We start from the raw sequence: 23,100 nt of genomic DNA, 5'->3' as shown, positions 1-23,100 counted from the left end.
AAGATCACGGCCACGTCTCCTGTCACCCTATAAACATCCGACATGTGGCCTCCAGACTATTATAACCAGGATACAAGACCAGGGAGTCATCTGTCAGAAGCCCCCGCCACTGCCCCCTGTAACCCCATTCATGTTAATGGGGCCCCAGCCTTTGGGTCATATATATGTATGTGTATGTATATGTGTATATATATATATATATATATATATATATATATATATATATAATCTTTGTTACTTTTAAATCCAAACACAAGAAAGGCAAAATGTGCTTAAAGAACCTGGCAAAGGAAGGGTGACCGCAAAGGAAGGGTGACCGCAAAGGAAGGGTGACCGCAAAGGAAGGGTGACCGCAAAGGAAGGGTGACCGCAAAGGAAGGGTGACCGCAAAGGAAGGGTGACCGCAAAGGAAGGGTGACCTCAAAGGAAGGGTGACCGCAAAGGAAGGGTGACCGCAAAGGAAGGGTGACCGCAAAGGAAGGGTGACCGCAAAGGAAGGGTGACCGCAAAGGAAGGGTGACCGCAAAGGAAGGGTGACCGCAAAGGAAGGGTGACCGCAAAGGAAGGGTGACCGCAAAGGAAGGGTGACCACAAAGGAAGGGTGACCGCAAAGGAAGGGTGACCGCAAAGGAAGGGTGACCACAAAGGAAGGGTGACCGCAAAGGAAGGGTGACCGCAAAGGAAGGGTGACCGCAAGGACTCTACCAGACAAAAAGAAATGGAGATTCATAGCATTAAGATCAATGTATAGGAAATTACAGAGAGGGACAGATTAGACTAACAGCTTTTGGGATTTGTCATTATCAGCCCCTTACCGTGCGTACGCCATTTGCCTTAATAATATACATGTAAATAGACCAAACCTTACACTAAGGGTTCACACGGCGGAATTTCCGTAATTCCGCAGAACTTCTATTCAGCAAAGCTTGTTATCTAACCACAGTATTCCGCTGAAATTCGACCCCAATAATTTAAATTGGATTCCGCCGTGAAATTCCGGCAAAACTTAAAAATTTTGACAGAATGCGGAAAGCAGAACTTTGAATGAGAGTACAAAATCTGGAATTTGCAGTAAGTTAGGGCGGAATCTCCAGATGGAATTTCTCCATTACTCCGTCTGGAGATTCTGCAGTGTAAATCAAATCTATAGAGTTGCCCTGTACCATGGTGGGTAGATTTGCAAAGTGTTAACCATGCTGGAAAAAGTTGGAATATGTCGCCACCATTTGACCAGACACCACCTGTGCTTTTCTGGGAGGAACAGGTGATGGTTGAAAAGGTTGGCTTGGACCACCAAGAATTGGCCAGTGAGCCAGTCAGAGTTCATTGTACTGGGATTTGGAATTCGTCAGCAGTCGTCTGCTAGAGCCAGAAAAAGTTGACTGTGCTGGGAAGAGATGGAAGCGGAGATGGAAGCTGTCGTCAAGAGTCGGTCAATGTGTTGGAAATGGTTCACTGTGATGATAACAGGTGGAACTTGTCACCAACATTTCGCCAGAGCCTGCACAAGTTGTCTATGCTGAGAACAACTGGCCAATGTCGGCAAAATTTAGGCTTAGCCACCAAGATTTGTCCAGAGTTGGCTAGTGTGTCCACCATAGTTGACTGCAATGGGATAAGTTGGAAATTGTCAGCAGTCGTCTGCTAGAACTGGAACCAGTGGTCTAGGCTAGGGCGACCATTCCAGCATTGAGTTGGCTCGCGCCATCAAGAGAGAAAAGCCTCGTCCAGAGTTGGCCAGTGTGTTGGCCAGATCTGACTGTGGATTTGGCCAGTGTAGACAAGAGCTAGATGCTAAGAAGAGTCAAAACCTGTTGGCAAGAGTTTGTTTCGTGTCTGTAAGCTGAGAAGAATTGGAACCTTTCGGGGGAGGCGGCCATTGTGCTTGGGAAGAGTTGGTGCAGCCAGTGTCAGAAGTATGGCAACAATAAGCATGCTTTGTTACTCTACCCCTAGACATTTTATCCCGTATGCAAAGGATAGGGGATAAGATGTCTGATCCTGGAGGTCCCTCCGCTGGGGACCCCCGCGATCTCTCCTACAGCACCACGTGTCATCTGCTGCACGGAGTGAACTTCTGATGATGGGCGATACAGGGGGCGGTGTTTCGTGACATCACGGCCCCATCCCCTCGTGACGTCACGCCCCGCCCCCTTAATACAAGTCTATGGGAGGGGGCATGGCATCTGCCATGCCCCCTCCCATAGACTTGGATTGAGGGCCCGGGGTGTGACGTCATGAGGGGGCTCCGCCGTGACGTCACGATCCTCTGACCCCTTTATCGCCCGTCATCAGGCATGGAGCCAAGTTCGATCCATGCATCGGATGTCTGGGGTGCTGCAGGAGAGATCACGGGGGTTCCCAGTGGCGGCACCTCCAGAATCAGACATCTTATCCCCTATCCAAAGATGTGTAAGGGTGGAGTACCCCTTTAATTCCTAGAAACTCCTTAGGCTCCCCACTATGGCTGCCATTGTTACCCACCAGAGCCCTTTAAATGATACACGTTCCGCTCAGCTCTACACCAGCTCGGTGCCATTTCAGTGCCAACTTTGCTGCAGGGAACCTTTCACAAGAAAAATGTTGTGCTGCCCCGTCCATCTGTGTAACCGGTGTCTCCCCTGCGGCCTCTTACCTCCCCCCTGCAGCGGCCTCCATCTATCACCTTGAATAATGGCTTCTAAAGCTATGGAGAGGCTCGGTGGTTATATCACAATTGCCTGCCGCATCCTCCTTGACATGTCTGTCTTTGGCTCCCATGCTATCTGATACCATATTAAATCTGCCTCTCGTGTCTGTCTAACCCCGCGTCCGCTCTCCACTGATCTAATCTGAGGAGCACTTCTTCTTTCTTCTCTGCCCTCCCTCCTGACAGCTGATCGCAGACGGTGACAGTTTTATCCTGTCGTCCCCGCTGAGAATTAAATGTCTATTATTTTTTTTTCCTCTTTCCAGCAGAACTGCTCATCCTTACATTGCAAATCACACAAATGGTCATGCACCGTGCTAACAAGAATCCATTAAATATTAAACAGCCTTGTACCAAGCCACATTTCCCTTCTCTGGCCTTAAAGGGGTACTCTGGTGGAAAACACATTTTTTTTTTAATCAGCTGGAGCAAGAAAGTTAAACAGATTTGTAATTTACTTCTATTTAAAAATCTTAATCCTTCCAGTACTTATCAGCTGCTATATGCTCCACAGGAAGTTGTGCAGCTATTTTCTGTCTGACCACAGTGCTCTGTGTTGACACCTCTGTCAATGTCAGGAACTGTCCAGAGGAGGAGAGGGTTGTTATGGGGACAGTTCCTGACATAGACAGAGGTGGCAGCGGAGAGCACTGTGGTCAGACTGCAAAGAGCTACACAACTTCCTGTGGAGCATACAGCAGCTGATAAGCACTGGAAGGATTAAGATTTTTAAATAGAAGTAAATTACTAATCTGTATAACTTTCTGGCACCAGTTGATTTAAAAAATTTTTTTTCCACTGGAGTACCCCTTTAAAGGAGCCAGGAGGCCACATACGTGCAGATCGTGATAAATTGCATGATAAACATTGCAGAAGTGGTTGTCCAGACTGGAAAGTCTTACACTGACCACATATGATTCAGAGATACTGTTTGCATAAAGGATTTCTTCTCTTTTCCTTATCCCAAATTTTGACTTTAAAGGGATATTCCAGGAAAAAAGTTTTTCAACTGGCTCCAGAAAGTTAAACAGATTTGTAAATTAATTCTATTAAAAAAATCTTACTCCTTTCAATAATTATCAGCTGCTGAAGTTGAGTTGTTCTTTTCTGTCTGGCAGGGTGCTCTCTGCTGACATCTCTGCTTGTCCCGGGAACTGCACAGAGTAGAAGAGGTTTGCTATGGGGATTTGCTTCTAAACTGGGCGGTTCCCGAGACACGTGTCATCAGAGAGCGCTTAGACTGAAAAGAACAACTCAACTTCTTCAGCTCTTAAGTTCTGAAAGGATTAAGATTTTTTAATAGAAGTAACTTACAAATTTGCTTAACTTCCTGGAGCCAGTTGAGATTTATATATATATATATATATATATATATATATATATATATATATATAAAATAAAGTTTTTTCCTGGATAACCCCTTTAAACAGGACTTTTGGTAAGAGTTGGGCCATTTCGGCATGAGTTGGAAGTTGTTGACAGAAGATGGTCTATTTATAGAAAGCGTTGAATTGTTTAGGAGAATTCGGCCGACAGAACAAAGAGTTGGAAGATGTTGGCATAGACTCGCATTGAGGGGGCGTGGCCATGATGTCATGAGCAGGGCGTGACCGTGACCTCACCAGCCTCCGCCCCGCATCGCCAGTTATCTGGCACGGAGCAAAGTTCGCTCCATGCAGCGGATGTCTGGGGTGCCGCAGCCGAGATCACGGGACATCTTATCCCCTATTATCTGGTTTGGGTATAAGATGTCTAGGGGCAGAGTAACCCTTTAAGCTAGGCCAAATATAGATGAATGGACTCAATGGATCTTCAGTAGATAAAAGCTACTGTTTGGATAGAGGATTTCCCCCATTTCCCTTTTTTGTGCTTTAACTTACTGCAGCACAAAAACCAAAAAAAGCACACCATATAGCGAACACCCGACTAGTTCAACAAATCTTTATTAGTTACAAAAAACATAGACAAAGATACCAATCAAATAGATCCCATAAAAACATTTAAAACGGCACAAAACATGCCCACCATGTATATATAAAAACCATGGGTGGGCATGTTTTGTGCCGTTTTAAATGTTTTTATGGGATCTATTTGATTGGTATCTTAGTCTATGTTTTTTTGTAACTAATAAAGATTTGTTGAACTAGTCGGGTGTTCGCTATATGGTGTGCTTTTTTTGGTTTTTGTATTGGTTGGTGTTGGGCGCACACTGCAGCACCCTTCTTTTGCATGAAGCTGAGCCTGCTAGTATGTGAATGTTAACTTACTGCAGGAGTTTTCCCATGTTTATAAAGTTGACCGTAGTTGACAGAAGTTGGCTCGTATTAGAAAGCGTTGACTCGCTGACTTGAAGAACGAAGCGTTGGAAGCTGTTGGCAGGAGTTGGCCTGGCTTGGTAATGTTGGAATCTGTATTCGAGAGCTGACCTATACCAACAATCATTGACTAGTCATGGAAAAAGTTCACTCTGCATCGACAAGTGTCCTGTGCCACCAATAGTTGGAGGATGCTGCCAAAAAGCTGACCCTGCTTGTAGGAGTGCGAATCTGTCAGCAGGACTTCACCCATTCCTGAAAGAAGTGACTCTTCTGAGATTAAAGGGTACCTTTCACCAAATAAACTGTTCTCAACTACCTCAGGCTATGTTCCCTAATTAATCCTAACACCCCTCCTGCCCTTAAAATCAATTTCAGAGCTTTAAAAAGCTGTGTATCTTACCTTTCTTCTTGCTCGCATAGTGAATTTTCCCAGCAGGAGAAAGTGGGCGTTTCCCAGCAGGCATGACATCACTGAAGCCTGCTAGGGGACCACTTCCGCCCTCACATGGTTGCAGTGATGAATAGAAGACCTCAGGCTTTGTGCATGTTTCAGTCTGTGTTGCTATCAGTGAGGCTCTCCTTCTGCTGTCAGTCAGTGAGGCTTTCTGTGAGAATCTGTGGAGCTTTCACTTTCTGTGCAGCTGTCAATCAAGCTCAGTGCCACAAGGAGCACTTCCTGAGTTTAGTCTCCTGCCAGGCCGGGAGGAGACCGAACTCGCTGTATTAATTGCAGCAGGGAACAGAACAGAGCCACCTAGTGGCTGTTTTTTAATATTACATTTTAAACATATTTATGTTGATAATTTTTAAAAGCAAGTGAATGGGAAAGTGTCTGCTAATTACAAGGGGAACACTATATTAAAAGTTTAATTTGGTGACGGGTACTCTTTAACAATGCTGGCTCGAGTTGGCTTGCATCTACAAGAGCGCCATCTACAGTGGGGAAACCCATGGCCAGAGTCTGGGTGGAACCCAATGGGATAGCACAGAATGGGTCCGCTCTGTTGATCTTGAACCCTCTAGTACAGTGTTTCCCAACCAGGGTGCCTCCAGCTGTTGCAAAACTACATCTCCCAGCATGCCCGGACAGCCGAAGGCTGTCCGGGCATGCTGGGAGTTGTAGTTTTGCAACAGCTGGAGGCACCCTGGTTGGGAAACACTGCTCTAGTATATGAATACATTACTGAATCTACGGAGGTGGGATCCCCCTCTGCATTATGTTCGCTGCATGCTGCTGTTTTACTCCCATTCATAGGTGATACTCGCCATGCAGTACGTTGTCTTTGGAAAGCTGGGTGACTGTATATATTTTATACACATATAGATATATATATTCTGCATGCGGTTCTGATCATCCTGAAATATACATCACCTTGCCGCTCTACTCTTGATTTTCGGAATACAGGAGCGTGCCGGGCGCTGGGGTTTACGTTGCGTCCATCTACAGAATTGGTTAACCTCCGATAGGTGTCATAGACGTAACGAAATCGTCCCCGCACTGTCTGAGCGAATTCAGTATTCACGGTAAAAGTTTCCTCTCTCCTGTGAACTCCATATTTCAGGCCTTTAATACAGTTGGACAGAGACAGAAAAGTCAGCTCAAGTTCATATTTGAAGCCGACATCAAAGCTCTGATGTTACTTCTCCGCTTCCAATTAGCACTTTTGTTATAGCGAAGGGGGGGGGGAGGAGGGGGATGGGGCTGGAGCTGCTACAAAGCCTCGCCGACGATCCGCCAGTCAATCAGCCGCATTTGCTTATCATCCCGACTGAGATGCCCTGAAAAATACCGGATTTTGTGTTCGCGCTGCAGCGTGCCGGCTGGAAATATAACCCCGTCTTGTGCAGTCAGAGGAATCGCCCCCTGGTGTTCATCGTAGACGCGTGTACCACGTGACCCCCCCTCTCCGGTTATTTGCAGTCACTTGGGATATATGCATCATTTGCTGGTGTACTGATGTTGGATCTTATTCTCTAGTCACATCTAAAGCGGTCAGGTCACATGACTGATGTATTTACTCCTTGTCTGCTCCTCTGCCTGTGACATTAGTCAGCACAAGGCAGCATGCTGCAACCACTCCCCATTCTTCCCTAATTGTCCCAATGAATATATATTTATATATATCAGTGAGATGGTGATGTAGGCTTTAAAGGGGTATTCCACCCCTAGACATCTTAAGGATAGGGGATAAGATGTCTGATTGCAGGGATCCCCCGACGCTGCACCCGGCGGGTGCAGCACCGCTCGTGACGTCGCAGCCACGCCTCCACAATGCAAGTCTATGGGAGGGGGCATGACGGCCGTCACATCCCCTCTTATAGACTTGCATTGAGAGGGCGTGGCCGTGACATCATGAGCGGGGTTGGGCCGTGACGTAACGAGCCTCCGCTCAGCATCGTCAGTAACCTGACGCGGATCAAAGTTTTCTCCGTGCACCAGATGTCTGGGGTGCCGCAGCCGAGATCGTAGGGATCCCCAGCGGCGGGACCACCATGATCAGACATTTTATCCCCTATCCTTTGGAGTACCCCTTAAAGGCCTCTCAGAGGTGATGACATTTCTCAGGGGCAGCAGAGGATGATGCATTGTCTTGGGAGAGAGGGAAATGCCGGGGAGCTGGAGACAACACTGCACTGAAAGGATTACACAACTTCCTGTCAGGAGAGAGAAAGGATCCAGGAACTGCTACGGACAAAACCGCACTGACAATGAAAGGACTACACAACTTCCTATTAGTTTTTGTAATCCTGTGGGGTCCCAGTAAATAGATCCCTACGGATCAGATTGTTTTTGGTGGGAAAACTCACCCTCTTTAATGGCACCAGTAAAGTCATTGCTGAAGAGTGCACTTTGCTTTGGAGAGACCCTTTTTGATAGAGGAGTCGCCCAACCATAAGCTGATCGCAGGAAACCCGATCCGTGATCTGTGATTACTGCAGCAAGTGTTCAGTTTCTCTGCAGCACCACCGCAGGACAAAGGAAGAACTACACCTTGCCCATCGTAAAGAATGTTTTTAAAGGGAGTACTCCGACGAAAATTAACTTATCATCTATCCACAGAATCGGGAATCAGTATCTGATTGTGGGGGGGTCTGACCACAGGCCTCCCGCGATATCCAGGACGGGACCCCGGCGCTCTGTGATGAGTGTGCGCCATTCATGAGCTGTACTTGAGTCTTTTTGCGCTCTCACAGAAATTAATGGAGCACGTGCCGTCTGCAACACGAGCTCCTCACTGAGCGCCAGGTCCTGTCCCGGTGATCGTGGGGGCCCAGCGGTCTGCTCCCCCCCATGATCGGCTACCTGTTCTGTTGATCGTGGGGGCCCCAGCGGTCGGACCCCCCGAGATCAGCTACTTATGCCCTATTTTGTGGATAGGGGGATAAGTTATTTTTTGCTGGATATCTCCTTTAATACATGTACACGTTGGGTCCTCCATGCCGAGAGACTCTCTTATTGAGGGTCCATAATTGGAGTCCTCCCCGTATTATGGGTCTTTCCTAAACTAGTCACCCCCTTTAAACATTATCCTATGATAAAGCCGCCTAGATATTACATTTACAGGCTCCCTTTCATTTCGGGGAAATAAATTCATCAGTGAGGAGACGGGAGCGACTCCGACTCCTACGAAGTGTTTCCCATTCACACGAAGGCCCTGACAGCGGCTGCCGGGAGCGCAGGATCTTTTCATCTGGGTCCCGAGTATTTTTAGTATCCGGTTGGCACCGGGGGGAAGATTCCTGCATGTTTGAGGTCTTCGGAGCAGAACTCTCCTTTTTATTATTTTTATTTCGGAGACAGCTGTTTGAATCCTACAGACAGAAAATCAATTCTGGAATTGTGCTGGTTTGGGCTAAAAATAAAATTCTCCTCGCTAATTTATTCCTATTGTCTCCTCCGATTCCTCTTGTCTCCCGTTCCCCTCGTACCAGCGCCATTGTCTGATAGAGGGAGCATAAAAAAAAAAAAGTTACATAATGAAGGGGATGTGATAGGCGAGAGACTACAACTCCCATTGTTTGACTACTGGCTATGAGAGCTGCAGACTAATACGAACTCTGGTCTTGGTGCCTGATACCATCTATGGTCTAACCTAGAGGTCTCCAAAACTTGGTGTTTCCCAACCAGCGTGCCTCCAGCAGTTGAAAAACTACAACACCCAGCATGCCCGGACAGCCTTAGGCTGTCCGGACATGCTGGGTGTTGTAGTTTTGCAACAGCTGGAGGTACCCTGCTTGGGAAACACTACTTTAAGCACTCAACTTCTATATAACAAATATATACTGATCTCTTAGAGATAGCAGCAATATACAGATAGAGCTGGAGGGGAGGTGTATAACTACTATATATCCTGATCCCATAGAGATAGCAGCAGTATACAGATAGAGCTGGAGGGGAGGTGTATAACTACTATATATCCTGATCCCATAGAGATAGCAGCAGTATACAGATAGAGCTGGAGGGGAGGTGTATAACTACTACATATCCTGATCTGATCCCATAGAGATAGCATCAGTATACAGATAGAGCTGGGGGGGAAGGTATATAACTACTATATATTCTGATTCCATAGAGATGATAGCAACAGTATACAGAGAGAGCTGGAGGGGAGGTGTATAACTACTATATATCCTGATCCCATAGAGATAGCAGCAGTATACAGATAGAGCTGGGGGGGGGAGGTATATAACTACTATATATTCTGATCCCATAGAGATAGCAGCAGTATACAGATAGAGCTAGAGGGGTGGTGTATAACTACTATATATCCTGATCCCATAGAGATAGCAGCAGTATACAGATATAGCTGGAGGGCCTGGCAGTCTCTACAATCTGGAGAATGTCATCTATGCTGCGGCTCCATCCCAGACACTTAAAGTTTTATTCTTCTCTTTAGACTTTTTCTTGCCCTTTTTTTAACCTGTTTCTCTTTGTATTTTCTGCCATTGGTTACACATTATTTATGTCGCCGCTAGCACATGTTTCCATAGACCAGTGGTTCTCAACCTGGGGTACAAGTACTTAGCAGTTCTCCAGCGGGTCCTTGAAAAAATAAATCAGTAATGGCAGCCACAGCCACTGGTTACTGGTCTGGACCACGTTGAAAGAAATGGTCGGCTGAGGTCACTGCACAGAGGAGCAGGAGGACAGCAAAGGGGCAGCACGGGCACCGGGCGGCTGTGGGAAGGAACTACCATCAGCTTTGTTGCTCCACTGTCCCTGCAGACTGGGGACTATACTACTATGACCCATAGCAATAGGTCCCCAGACCAGAGGAACAATAAAGCGGGACAGTATGGTGGTCTACAACTATATATGGGGGCAGTCTGGGGGCCTACAGCTATATATGGGGGCAGTCTGGGGGCCTACAACTATATATGGGGGAAGTCTGGGGGCCTACAACTATATATGGGGGCAGTCTGGGGGCCTACAACTATATATGGGGGCAGTCTGGGGGCCTACAACTATATATGGGGGCAGTCTGGGGGCCTACAACTATATATGGGGGTAGTCTGGGGGCCTACAACTATATATGGGGGAAGTCTGGCGGCCTACAGCTATATATGGGGGCAGTCTGGGGGCCTACAGCTATATATGGGGGCAGTCTGGGGGCCTACAACTATATATGGGGACAGTCTGGAGGCCTACAGCTATATATGGGGGGCAGTCTGGGGGCTTACAACTATATATGGGGACAGTCTGGGGGCCTACAACTATATATGGGGGCAGTCTGGGGGCCTACAACTATATATGGGGGCACAGAGGGGCCTAACAACTTTATGGGGACGCACAGCGGGTACTATTAATGTGTGTGACAATAAATATGGGGAGTTTGTAAATAGGAGGGTATTGTACTGCAGAAAGGAGCCTAAAATGTTTGTCTGGTTCTGTGGAGACGTCTTGTATGGGAGAAATCTTCATGGCGGTCTAGGCCAGATAGAGAAAAAAAGAAAACAACTCCGGTTGGAGAAGACGTCACCTGTAAATCGGGGGATGGGGAGAGGAACAGGGGCTGTTATAGAGGAAATTAAAGCTTTGAATTATACTGTAATCATTACACAATGTCTCTAATATGGGGGACAATGTTTGGGAATGAACTGTCAGGGGGGGAACTCAGGCAAAAACGGTTGAGAACCACTGCTATAGACTATGGCGGTGATCTGCTGGCTCTGTCACTGCCCCCTCCCTCCTCTTCGCTGTGCGTTCTGTTTAATACCCCCAATGAACTGAGATGGTGACCCCCCAGTAGGACGAGGTCTATTTATTTCATGCCCCTCCCCCTCCTCCTGGCGCCTTGTTAAGTAAATCTATACTCCAAGGTCGGGGGAGTTATTCCCGCCGGGAGGGTGAATCTTAGTTTAGCTGCGGCTCTCACAGTCCGGATGAGATTGTTCTGATGAACGCGCGGCCATTGAGAGTCCCCAGTGGATTCCGCCTTCCTCTAATAATGGGGGTTGTAGTGGTTTACGGGTCAGCAGACAGGAGCCCAGGCAGCGGCTCCCCATCGGGCTGCAGCAGAAATGAACTCTCCTCGCTGTGCTGCGGCATGGTTCTATGGAGGTGATAGGAGCACATGCCATGATCTACTCCAGTCAAACACAAAGCTGCATTCACACACATACCATGATCTACTCCGGTCACACACAAAGCTGCATTCACACACATACCATGATCTACTCCGGTCACACACAAAGCTGCATTCACACACATACCAGGATCTACTCCAGTCACACATAATGCTGCGTTCACACACATACCATGATCTACTCCGGTCACACATACCATGATCTTCTCCAGTCCCACATAAAGCTGCGTTCTCACACATACCATGATCTACTCCGGTCACACATAAGGCTGCATTCACACACATACGATGATCATAACAATGATCACATCTACTCCAGTCACACACAAATCTGCATTCACACACATACCATGATCTACTCCAGTCACACATAATGGTGCATTCAAACACATACAATGATCAAATCTACACCGGTCACACATAAGGCTGCGTTTACACGCTCAGGATCTGCAACTGATTTTAAATGCATTGATTTGTTTTGGTGCAATAACACTGCACATTTTCTGCAACTGATCTTCAGCAAATCCACAGTGTGTTCGCACTTCTATAAATGCTGCACATTTACTGTACAGGATTTTCAGCTGATAAGTCAAGGATAAAATCAGCTGCAGAAAATCTGCAACATATATATATATATATATATATATATATATATATATATATATATATATATTATACACATGAACGTACCCTAAGGGCAGTGTGCAATGTTCCTGCAACAAAACAATTCAATGTATTTAAAATCAATTGCAGAAAATCTGCAGCAGATCCGCAGCATGTAAAGGTACCCTAAGGGCTCGATCACACCGGCAGATTTTTATTGAGAGATTGCAGCGTGTTTCCCGCTGCAAGTTTCAATCGGGGGCGGGCAGATTTTCGGCAGTGGAACTATCCCTAATATTGTATTCACATGCAGATTTGATGCAGCACATTTGAAGCTGCACTTCAAATATTCTACAGTGCATCATGGGAACATAGTAAATCCAGTTGGGGATAAACAACTGCACCCAATTAGAATGTTGCCGCAGCTCCAGATGTGACTGGAGTTTTTATCTTTGCGGTTTGTTTCTCGCTTTTTGTGACTCACCGCTCCGCAAATTGTAAGTTGCTCGCACCCCATGGTTTACATCCCTAATTCTCCAGTCTTTGCCTGTTAATGGTAATTTAAAGCGTACCTGTCATAGTGCAAAACAAATTAAAGTGATATGTTACTCCTAATCCTGATCATGTACATGTCTTGGACCTACAGTATATATCCCTAACAAATGGCATTTATATCTTGCTCACTTGCTTTGTGTTCTTGACTTCTGGAGGGGGGCGTGTCCATCTCTCTCCCTCACTGTGAATGACTGCAAATCACTGCACAGTAGTTTTCATGCATACATTTTCTATCTGTTCCAATTAAAGCAGGATGCTTATCAACATAGCTGTCACTATGTGTGTCATTCAGCTTTCACAGACTCCTGAATGTCTGATCAGTTATTTCACAGAAAGAGAGGGGGGGAGGGGCTCAACCTATCAATAATTGTGATCGGGGTGCTACTAACAGCAAGAACATATAATATAGCACAACAGAAGAAAACATCACTGCATAAAGTGCACACCCTAAAAGGAATCAATAAACAATAAATCTTTGTTTTGGAAACAGGTACAGGTATATAGCTAATTAAAAAGGCTCATGGATGAGCAAAGCACAACATGGGGAGGGGCCATGAACCCCAAAACCTGTCCTACAATATAATAATTGTGATAAAGCTGCTACTCCAAAGTGCACAGTGCGGACAATACATAAAGGAACAATATTGTAATACCCAAAGTGCACAGTGCGGACAATACATAAAGGAACAATATTGTAATACCAAAGTGTACAGTGCGGACAATATATAAAGGAACAATATTGTAATACCAAAGTGCACAGTGCGGACAATACATAAAGGAACAATATTGTAATACCCAAAGTGCACAGTGCGTACAATACATAAAGGAACAATATTGTAATACCCAAAGTGCACAGTGCGGACAATACATAAAGGAACAATATTGTAATACCCAAAGTGTACAGTGCGGACAATACATAAAGGAACAATATTGTAATACCAAAGTGCACAGTGCGGACAATACATAAAGGAACAATATTGTAATACCAAAGTGCACAGTGCGGACAATACATAAAGGAACAATATTGTAATACCAAAGTGTACAGTGCGGACAAATCATAAAGGAACAATATTGTAATACCCAAAGTGCACAGTGCGGACAATACATAAAGGAACAATATTGTAATACCAAAGTGTACAGTGCGGACAATACATAAAGGAACAATATTGTAATACCAAAGTGCACAGTGCGGACAATACATAAAGGAACAATATTGTAATACCCAAAGTGTACAGTGCGGAGAATACATAAAGGAACAATATTGTAATACCAAAGTGCACAGTGCGGACAATACATAAAGGAACAATATTGTAATACCAAAGTGCACAGTGCGGACAATACATAAAGGAACAATATTGTAATACCAAAGTGCACAGTGCGGACAATACATAAAGGAACAATATTGTAATACCAAAGTGCACAGTGCGGACAATACATAAAGGAACAATATTGTAATACCCAAAGTGTACAGTGCGGAGAATACATAAAGGAACAATATTGTAATACCAAAGTGCACAGTGCGGACAATACATAAAGGAACAATATTGTAATACCAAAGTGCACAGTGCGGACAATACATAAAGGAACAATATTGTAATACCCAAAGTGCACAGTGCGGACAATACATAAAGGAACAATATTGTAATACCCAAAGTGCACAGTGCGGACAATACATAAAGGAACAATATTGTAATACCCAAAGTGCACAGTGCGGACAATACATAAAGGAACAATATTGTAATACCCAAAGTGTACAGTGCGGACAATACATAAAGGAACAATATTGTAATACCCAAAGTGTACAGTGCGGACAATACATAAAGGAACAATATTGTAATACCCAAAGTGCACAGTGCGGACAATACATAAAGGAACAATATTGTAATACCCAAAGTGCACAGTGCGGACAATACATAAAGGAACAATATTGTAATACCAAAGTGCACAGTGCGGACAATACATAAAGGAACAATATTGTAATACCAAAGTGCACAGTGCGGACAATACATAAAGGAACAATATTGTAATACCAAAGTGCACAGTGCGGACAATACATAAAGGAACAATATTGTAATACCAAAGTGTACAGTGCGGACAATACATAAAGGAACAATATTGTAATACCAAAGTGTACAGTGCGGACAATACATAAAGGAACAATATTGTAATACCCAAAGTGCACAGTGCGGACAATACGTAAAGGAACAATATTGTAATACCAAAGTGCACAGTGCGGACAATATATAAAGGAACAATATTGTAATACCAAAGTGCACAGTGCGGACAATACATAAAGGAACAATATTGTAATACCCAAAGTGTACAGTGCGGACAATACATAAAGGAACAATATTGTAATACCAAAGTGCACAGTGCGGACAATACATAAAGGAACAATATTGTAATACCCAAAGTGTACAGTGCGGACAATACATAAAGGAACAATATTGTAATACCAAAGTGCACAGTGCGGACAATACATAAAGGAACAATATTGTAATACCCAAAGTGTACAGTGCGGACAATACATAAAGGAACAATATTGTAATACCAAAGTGTACAGTGCGGACAATATATAAAGGAACAATATTGTAATACCAAAGTGCACAGTGCGGACAATACATAAAGGAACAATATTGTAATACCCAAAGTGTACAGTGCGGACAATACATAAAGGAACAATATTGTAATACCAAAGTGCACAGTGCGGACAATACATAAAGGAACAATATTGTAATACCAAAGTGCACAGTGCGGACAATACATAAAGGAACAATATTGTAATACCAAAGTGCACAGTGCGGACAATACATAAAGGAACAATATTGTAATACCAAAGTGCACAGTGCGGACAATACATAAAGGAACAATATTGTAATACCAAAGTGTACAGTGCGGACAAATCATAAAGGAACAATATTGTAATACCCAAAGTGCATAGGAGATAGTAATCAGACAATAAATAATACAATGGTAGTAAACCACAGACGGAGGAGCAGCCAGGACCCAGGTTTCTCTATTGTCCGCACTGTGCACTTTGGAGTTTCCAAAATAAAGATTTATTGTTTATTGATTCCTTTTTGGGTGTGCACTTTATGCAGCCATCTTTTCTTCTGTTGTGCTGATCAGCTTATTTGTCATTCAGGAGTTATAGAAAGCTTTGTCTGTACAAGCATGCTGGGAGTTGTAGTTTTGCAACAGCTGGAGCTGCAGAGTTTGTAAAGCACTGTGTTAGAGAAGTGTTGCCTTTAGCTGTTGCAAAACTGCAACTCCCAGCATGCCCACACATCCTTTGTCTGTAGTTTTGCAAGAGCTGGAGGCACACAGCTGGAGAATACACAGATCAAAGAATACACGGCAGGAGAATACACAGCTCTAAAACAGAGCTTTACAAAGATGGTGCCCCCAGCTGTTGCTAAACTACAACTCCCATCATGGGAGTTGTAGTTTAGGAACAGCTGAAGGCTGTAGTGGTTCAATGGTGGTCTCCTATACTGGATACCAACACACTTTACAGCCGATATCCAGTATGCTGCAAAATACAGAGCAGTCTGTCTGCATGAAGATAGATGACCCCTAGTGGCGGCTATTTTCATTTTGGATTTTTTAGTAAAATGTAATTTTTTTCAAATAAGATGACTTCTTTTAAAAATACATTTATCAGTAGTACTATAAGGTATAAAAAGTTTTTCATAATGGCAGTGCCTCTTTAAGGACTTGCGGCGGCGTGCTTCTTTTGTCGTTACCCGGGAACGAGACTGCGGCAGACGCCACTTTTCTCACCTTTAAACATTAGTGTCACTTTATGCGGAGCGGTGGGAGGGAACAGCTGGCACCCACCGCCGCCGCTTAATTGACTGCTAATTGTTTTCCCGTAAGAAAAAATATCTGTTCTTTTCGCAATCTGCTCCGCGAAACTGTATTTTTACGGCAGTGCCATAAACCGCTGCCTTTAGTCACCTGACCAGTAGAGCATACAGAATGTTAACTCTGCTTTGGACAGTCCCGTCCCAAACGTAATAAGATCACAGACTGTCCTCCTGCTGGAAACCCCAGTGATCGACCTCGAAAGGTGAGACTGGCGGCAAGTGTTCAGTTTCCCCACAGCGACACCGCAGGACTAAAGAAGAATTACACCTTGTCCATTGGAAACAGTGAACTGTCTGAATTAAAGGGGTACTCCGGTGGAAAAAAAATTTTTTTTTTTCAATCATCTGGTGCCAGAAATTTTTACATTTTTGTAAATGACTTCTATATAAAAATCTTAATCCTTCCAGTACTTATCAGCTGCTGTATGCTCTAGAGGAAGTTGTGTAGTTCTTTCCAGTCTGACCACAGTTCTCTCTGCTGACACCTCTGTCCGTGTCAGGAACTGTCCAGAGTAGGAGCAAATCCCCATAGTAAACCTCTCCTGCTCTGGACAGTTCCTGACACGGTCAGAGGTGTCAGCAGAGAGCACTGTGGTCTGACTAGACTTCCTGTGGTCAGACTTTCGCAACTTCCTGTTGAGCATGCAGCAGCTGATAAGTACTGGAAGGATTAAGATTTTTATTTAAAAGTAATTTACAAATCTGGCACCAGTTGAAAAAAATAAAAATAAAAAATAGTTTTTCACAGGAGTTCCCCTTTAAGATCTGAAACTTCTGGCAGCCAAGGGTTTGTTACAATTGTATCCAGTCTATACAATGATCTATGGCTGAGTGCAGCAGCACAGAACTGTATCCTGCTGATAGTTTGTTACAATGTATCAGTTTTGGTAATATGTATTAGTCTGGATACAATTGTAGCAAAAACCTGCAGAGCTGTGTCCAAGCAGCTTACCAAACTACAACTCCCAGCATTGCAGCAGCTAGAGAGCCTCAGGTTGGGGAAGACTACTCTGGCTATCAAGGCATACTGGGAGTTGTAGTTTTGCAGCCGCTGGAGACATAGAATGGGGGACACTTCTCTAGCTGCGGTTGTTGGCTATGAAGGCATGCTGGGAGTTGTAGTTTTGCAGCCGCTGGAGACACAGAATGGGGGACACTTCTCTAGCTGCGGTTGTTGGCTATGAAGGCATGCTGGGAGTTGTAGTTTTTCAGCAGTTGGAGACAAAGAATGAGGGACACTTCTCTAGATGTTGCTGTTGGTTTTCAGGACATGCTGGGAGTTGTAGTGTTGCAGCAGCTGGAGAGCTCCAGGTTGTTGATCACTGGTGTAATGCATGGATATGTCAGATCCTCCAGACTATAGGAGATTCCCCCGGGAAGGGCTGGAATATACCTGTGACCAATCACAGAGAACCCCCCATCATCCTGAAGGGCCCCTATTATAGATGTCCTGCAGCGCCACCACAGGGGAAGCAGAACACTACATCATTCCCATTAAAACCAATGGACTGGTACAAAGATTCCAGGTCCTCCGGAGCGAGAGACACTTTCCCTCCATCCTTCCCTCCCACGTTCTCTCTCTCTTTCTTTTTTCTTCATTTTCTTTCTTTTTTCTCTTTCTTTTCTTTCTTTCTTTCTTTTTCTTATCTTTCTTATCTTTCCCTCCTTACTTCCTTTATTTTTCTTTCTTTTTTTCCTTCTTTCTTTCTTTCTTTCCTTTTCTTTCTTTCTTTCTTTCTTTCTTTCTTCCTCTCTTTCTTTCTTTCTTTCTTTCTTTTTCTTATCTTTCCCTCCTTACTTCCTTTATTTTCCTCTTTCTTTTTTTCCTTCTTTCTTTCTTTCTTTCTTTCTTCCTTTCCCTTTTTCCTTTTCTTTCTTTTCTTTCCCTTTTTCCTTTTTCTTTTTCCTTTTCTTTCTTTTTCCTTTTCTTTCTTTTCTCTTTTCTTTTCCCTTTCCTTTCTTTCTTTCTTTCTTTCTTTCTCCTTTCTTTCTTTCTTTCTTTCTTTCTTCCATCCTTCCTTCCTTTCCTTTTTCCCTTTCCTTTTCTTTCTTTTTCCTTTTCTTTCTTTTCTCTTTTCTTTTCCCTTTCCTTTCTTTCTTTCTTTCTTCCTCTCTTTCTTTCTTTCTTTCTTTCTTTCTTCCATCCTTCCTTCCTTTCCTTTTTCCCTTTCCTTTTCTATCTTTCACCTGACAGCCGTTGCCTCCAGTGTGGGGCATTGGTTCCGCTTGGATCAGTACCCAGTGTAGTTGCCCTAATGAATGGTCACCGGGCCATCAGCTGCCAAACGAATGGAGCGCCTGGCAGAAAACACGCTTCATGTAGCAGAAGAGCGGAGCGTGAGGTGTCAGGCGGAGCACAGGGACCGGGGAATGACTGTTGTGGCTGCAGGGCGACACACTGTACTAGGCTGCGGCTCTGCCATGGTGGCATCACCGGTGTCACAAGACATCTGCTCGTCCTCTTTCTGCATGGGCGCACGCCGGGGGAGCGGGCGCAGTGCCAGCGCTGCCGACCCATCCACACTCACACGTCAGCCCATGTTTATTGGTTATATACAGGTTTTACCATCAATAAGCACTTTAATAGACTTTATGTTTTGGTTTCACAATCTCTGCTTGCTGTCAGTGAATGGGAGAATTCATTGTTTATTGATTATATCCGGGTTTTATTGACGATCAGGGCATGTTGGGAGTTGTAGTTTTGCAACAGCTGAAGACCACAGATTGGGGAATACTTCTTTAGATGCCACCATTGGCTGTCAGGGTATGCTGGGAGTTGTAGTTTTGCAGCAGCTAGAGACCACAGATTGGGGAATACTTCTCTAGATGCCTCCATTGGCTGTCAGGGTATGCTGGGAGTTGTAGTTTTGCAGCAGCTAGAGACCACAGATTGGGGAATACTTCTCTAGATGCCTCCATTGGCTGTCAGGGTATGTTGGGAGTTGTAGTCTTGCAACATCTGGAGGTCCACAGTTTTTAGACCACTTATTTACATCAGCCTATTATTCTATAGCAGTGTTTCCCAACCAGGGTGCCTCCAGCTGTTGCAAAACTACAACTCCCAGCATGCCCGGACAGCCTTCGGCTGTCCGGTCATGCTGGGAATTGTAGTTTTGCAACAGCTGGAGGCACCCTGGTTGGGAAACACCGTCCTACAGTGATGGATGAATCTAATGCTTGATTCCAGTGATGACTGACACAGGTAGGAGGCAGGGATGAGATTTAAAGGGGTATTCCAGGCAAAAACTTTTTTATATAAATCAACTGGCTCCAGAAAGTTAAACAGATTTGTAAATTACTTCTATTAAAAAATCTTAATCCTTTCAGTACTTATGAGCTTCTAAAGTTAAGGTTGTTCTTTTCTGTCTAAATCCTCTCTGATGACACCTGTCTCGGGAAACGCCCAGTTTAGAAGAGGTTTACTATGGGAATTTGCTTCTAAACTGGGCGGTTCCCGAGACACCTGTCATCAGAGAGCACTTAGACAGAAAAGAACAACCTTAACTTCAGAAGCTCATAAGTACTGAAAGGATGAAGATTTTTTAATAGAAGTAATTTACAAATCTGTTTAACTTTCTGGAGCAAGTTGATATAATAAAAAAAAAGTTTTTTCCTGGGATATCCCTTTAAGCCATTCAGGGTGTGTAGAAAGCTGGGTCACAATGGGCATGCTCTTAGGTAATGACCCAGGTATCTTCTAGTTTATCCCCTGTTCTGACTGATATTTTCTGGATGAATTATTCCATTTTTCACCTTCATTGATTTATACGGCGTCCTGTGATTTATGGGGGGCCTCTCCATCTGTAAGGTGACACGTCTGACTGACCCCCTTAAGCTTTGCCCACCTGTTCTAGGCGAGCGATGAGGATGAGTGAAGGATGGGGCCTGTAAGCTGTCACAGAGGGGGCCGCAGCCATGTCCTATGGAGGTGTCGGTGCCCTTGCAGCTTGGCCTCTCCTGTCAATCATCTGCATATTGAAGGTCCTTTCATCCTCTTCCTCCTCTGGCAGCGGCCGTGTAATTACAGTCTTCTCTGCTGCTGCCTCCTTGTTGACCCTTCCTATTTGTGTCGGGTGATACCGGGGTCCGCACTAATTCAATTGCATCAGATCCATCTGCACCAGGCGGTGAGTGTGCGGCTCCAGCTGTGCACAGAGGAGGTCAGACCCCGCCAAGTCTGAGAGATGCATATCAATGTGCCGGGCGCCATACACAACAGGTCCTACAGATACTGAGCACCATGGGAAAGAGCCAGGGGGGGGGGGCTGCCAGTCTATGAATGGTCCTGGATGGGGGGGGGCCTGCCAGTATATGAATGGTCCTGGATGGGGGGGCTGCCAGTCTATGAATGGTCCTGAGATGGGGGGGGGCTGCCAGTCTATGAATGGTCCTGAGATGGGGGGGGGGGGCTGCCAGTCTATGAATGGTCCTGAGATGGGGGGGGGCTGCCAGTCTATGAATGGTCCTGAGATGGGGGGGGGGGGGCTGCCAGTCTATGAATGGTCCTGAGATGGGGGGGGCTGCCAGTCTATGAATGGTCCTGAGATGGGGGGGCTGCCAGTCTATGAATGGTCCTGAGATGTGGGGGGGGGGGGGCTGCCAGTCTATGAATGGTCCTGTGACGGGGGGGGGGGGGGGCTGCCAGTCTATGAATGGTCCTGGATGGGGGGGCTGCCAGTCTATGAATGGTCCTGAGATGGGGGGGGGGGGGGGCTGCCAGTCTATGAATGGTCCTGAGATGGGGGGGGGGGGGGCTGCCAGTCTATGAATGGTCCTGGATGGGGGGGGGGGGCTGCCAGTCTATGGATGGTCCTGGGGTGGGGGTGGGGGGCTGCCAGTCTATGAATGGTCCTGGATGGGGGGGCTGCCAGTCTATGAATGGTCCTGAGATGGGGGGGCTGCCAGTCTATGAATGGTCCTGGATGGGGGGGCTGCCAGTCTATGAATGGTCCTGGATGGGGGGCTGCCAGTCTATGAATGGTCCTGGATGGGGGGCTGCCAGTCTATGAATGGTCCTGAGATGGGGGGGGGGGGGGGGGGCTGCCAGTCTATGAATGGTCCTGTGATGGTGGGGGGGGGTACATGAATGGTTCTCAGACTTGGGGTTTTCTGTCCTGCTTTTCTTCTTTGCCAATACCAAGCACATGAGCTATCACACAACTTTCCCCAGACCCTGAGGAGCAGGCATTACACCGTGGAGCAGTAGGGTACAGATAGTCGTGTTTCTTACTCTCCATTCCAGCCATGAATAATTCATCCTCCGCCGTATATATCTCACTTTATGTTCGCTGTAAACGCCCCGATCCCTCTTCCAGGACATATTGGCAGTCGTCGCAATGAACACGTGTAACGCGCGCGGTAAATGAGGCATCTGCCCTGACAGCGCCTGTAAAGCCTTCAGGATGTCATTGGAGCCGCCAACACGGAGAGAGAAGGAAGCGCACACAGTATCAAAGGGCTGACAAATCCGTCTACTGCCTGACGCTGTCAGGACATGCTGGGAGTAGTAGTTTTTATTTTTTACATATGAACAGCCATGGTTAGAAACTACTTGAATATATTATATTGACTTAAAGCAGTGGTCCCAAACTGTGGCCCTCCAGATGTTGCAAAACTACAACTCCCAGCATGCCCGAACAGCCAACGGCTGGAGTCACACTGGTTGAGAAACACTGAAATAAACCAAGCCAACGTCTGTCCAGGCATGCTGGGAGTTGTAGTTTTGCAACAGCTGGAGTCACTCCGGTTGGGAAACACTGATTTAAAGGACTATTTTGTGCAAAATTGACCCTGTTTTAGGTCTTGTTCACACAAGAAAGCGCATTGGGGAAATAAGAGGCGCGGCAGCAGCCCACACTGCACCTCAGAACTGCAAGGAAGACCACGTGCAAACCTTTTATTGACCAAACATGATAGACGGTAAAATGACCCGAAGCGCCGTGTCGTAACAATACAATGCGAGGTACGCGAGCAGACGGCGAGCCCGTGTAAGACTGAATGCAATCAGCTGATCTTTACAGGATCCTTCATGTGAACGGCCGTCCGCCATCCTCATACCAGGCTCGTCTATGGGCTCTTCTCTTAGCCAAGGGAATGGTGATATTGTGCGCAGTACTGGAGGCCGGATCTCCATCTCCAGAAGGATATAGATTCTCTAGAGAGAGTTCAGGGAAGATACTAAACTAGTACATGGATTACAGGATAGGTATAAGGCTATCCTTCATATAAGATAGGGATAGGCATAAGGCTATCCTTCATATAAGATAGAGATAGGTATAAGGCTATCCTTCATATAAGATAGGGATAGGTATAAGGCTATCCTTCATATAAGATAGGGATAGGCATAAGACTATCCTTCATATAAGATAGAGATAGGTATAAGGCTATCCTTCATATAAGATAGGGATAGGTATAAGGCTATCCTTCATATAAGATAGGGATAGGTATAAGGCTATCCTTCATATAAGATAGGGATAAGT

The 23,100-nt window shown here is 45.4% G+C and overlaps 1 protein-coding gene across 3 annotated transcripts in view; it reads left to right on the top strand.

The window, feature by feature from the left end:
- Window positions 1-23,100, top strand: part of MED27 (mediator complex subunit 27) — a 229,865-nt gene that overhangs the window by 116,394 nt on the left and 90,371 nt on the right. The window lies entirely within an intron of this gene.

The sequence above is a fragment of the Hyla sarda genome, chromosome 9 (assembly GCF_029499605.1).
Source record: "Hyla sarda isolate aHylSar1 chromosome 9, aHylSar1.hap1, whole genome shotgun sequence".
NCBI classification, from domain to species: domain Eukaryota; kingdom Metazoa; phylum Chordata; class Amphibia; order Anura; family Hylidae; genus Hyla; species Hyla sarda.
Note: the sequence above shows the minus strand (reverse complement) of the source record. Positions and strands in the feature narration are given on the sequence as shown.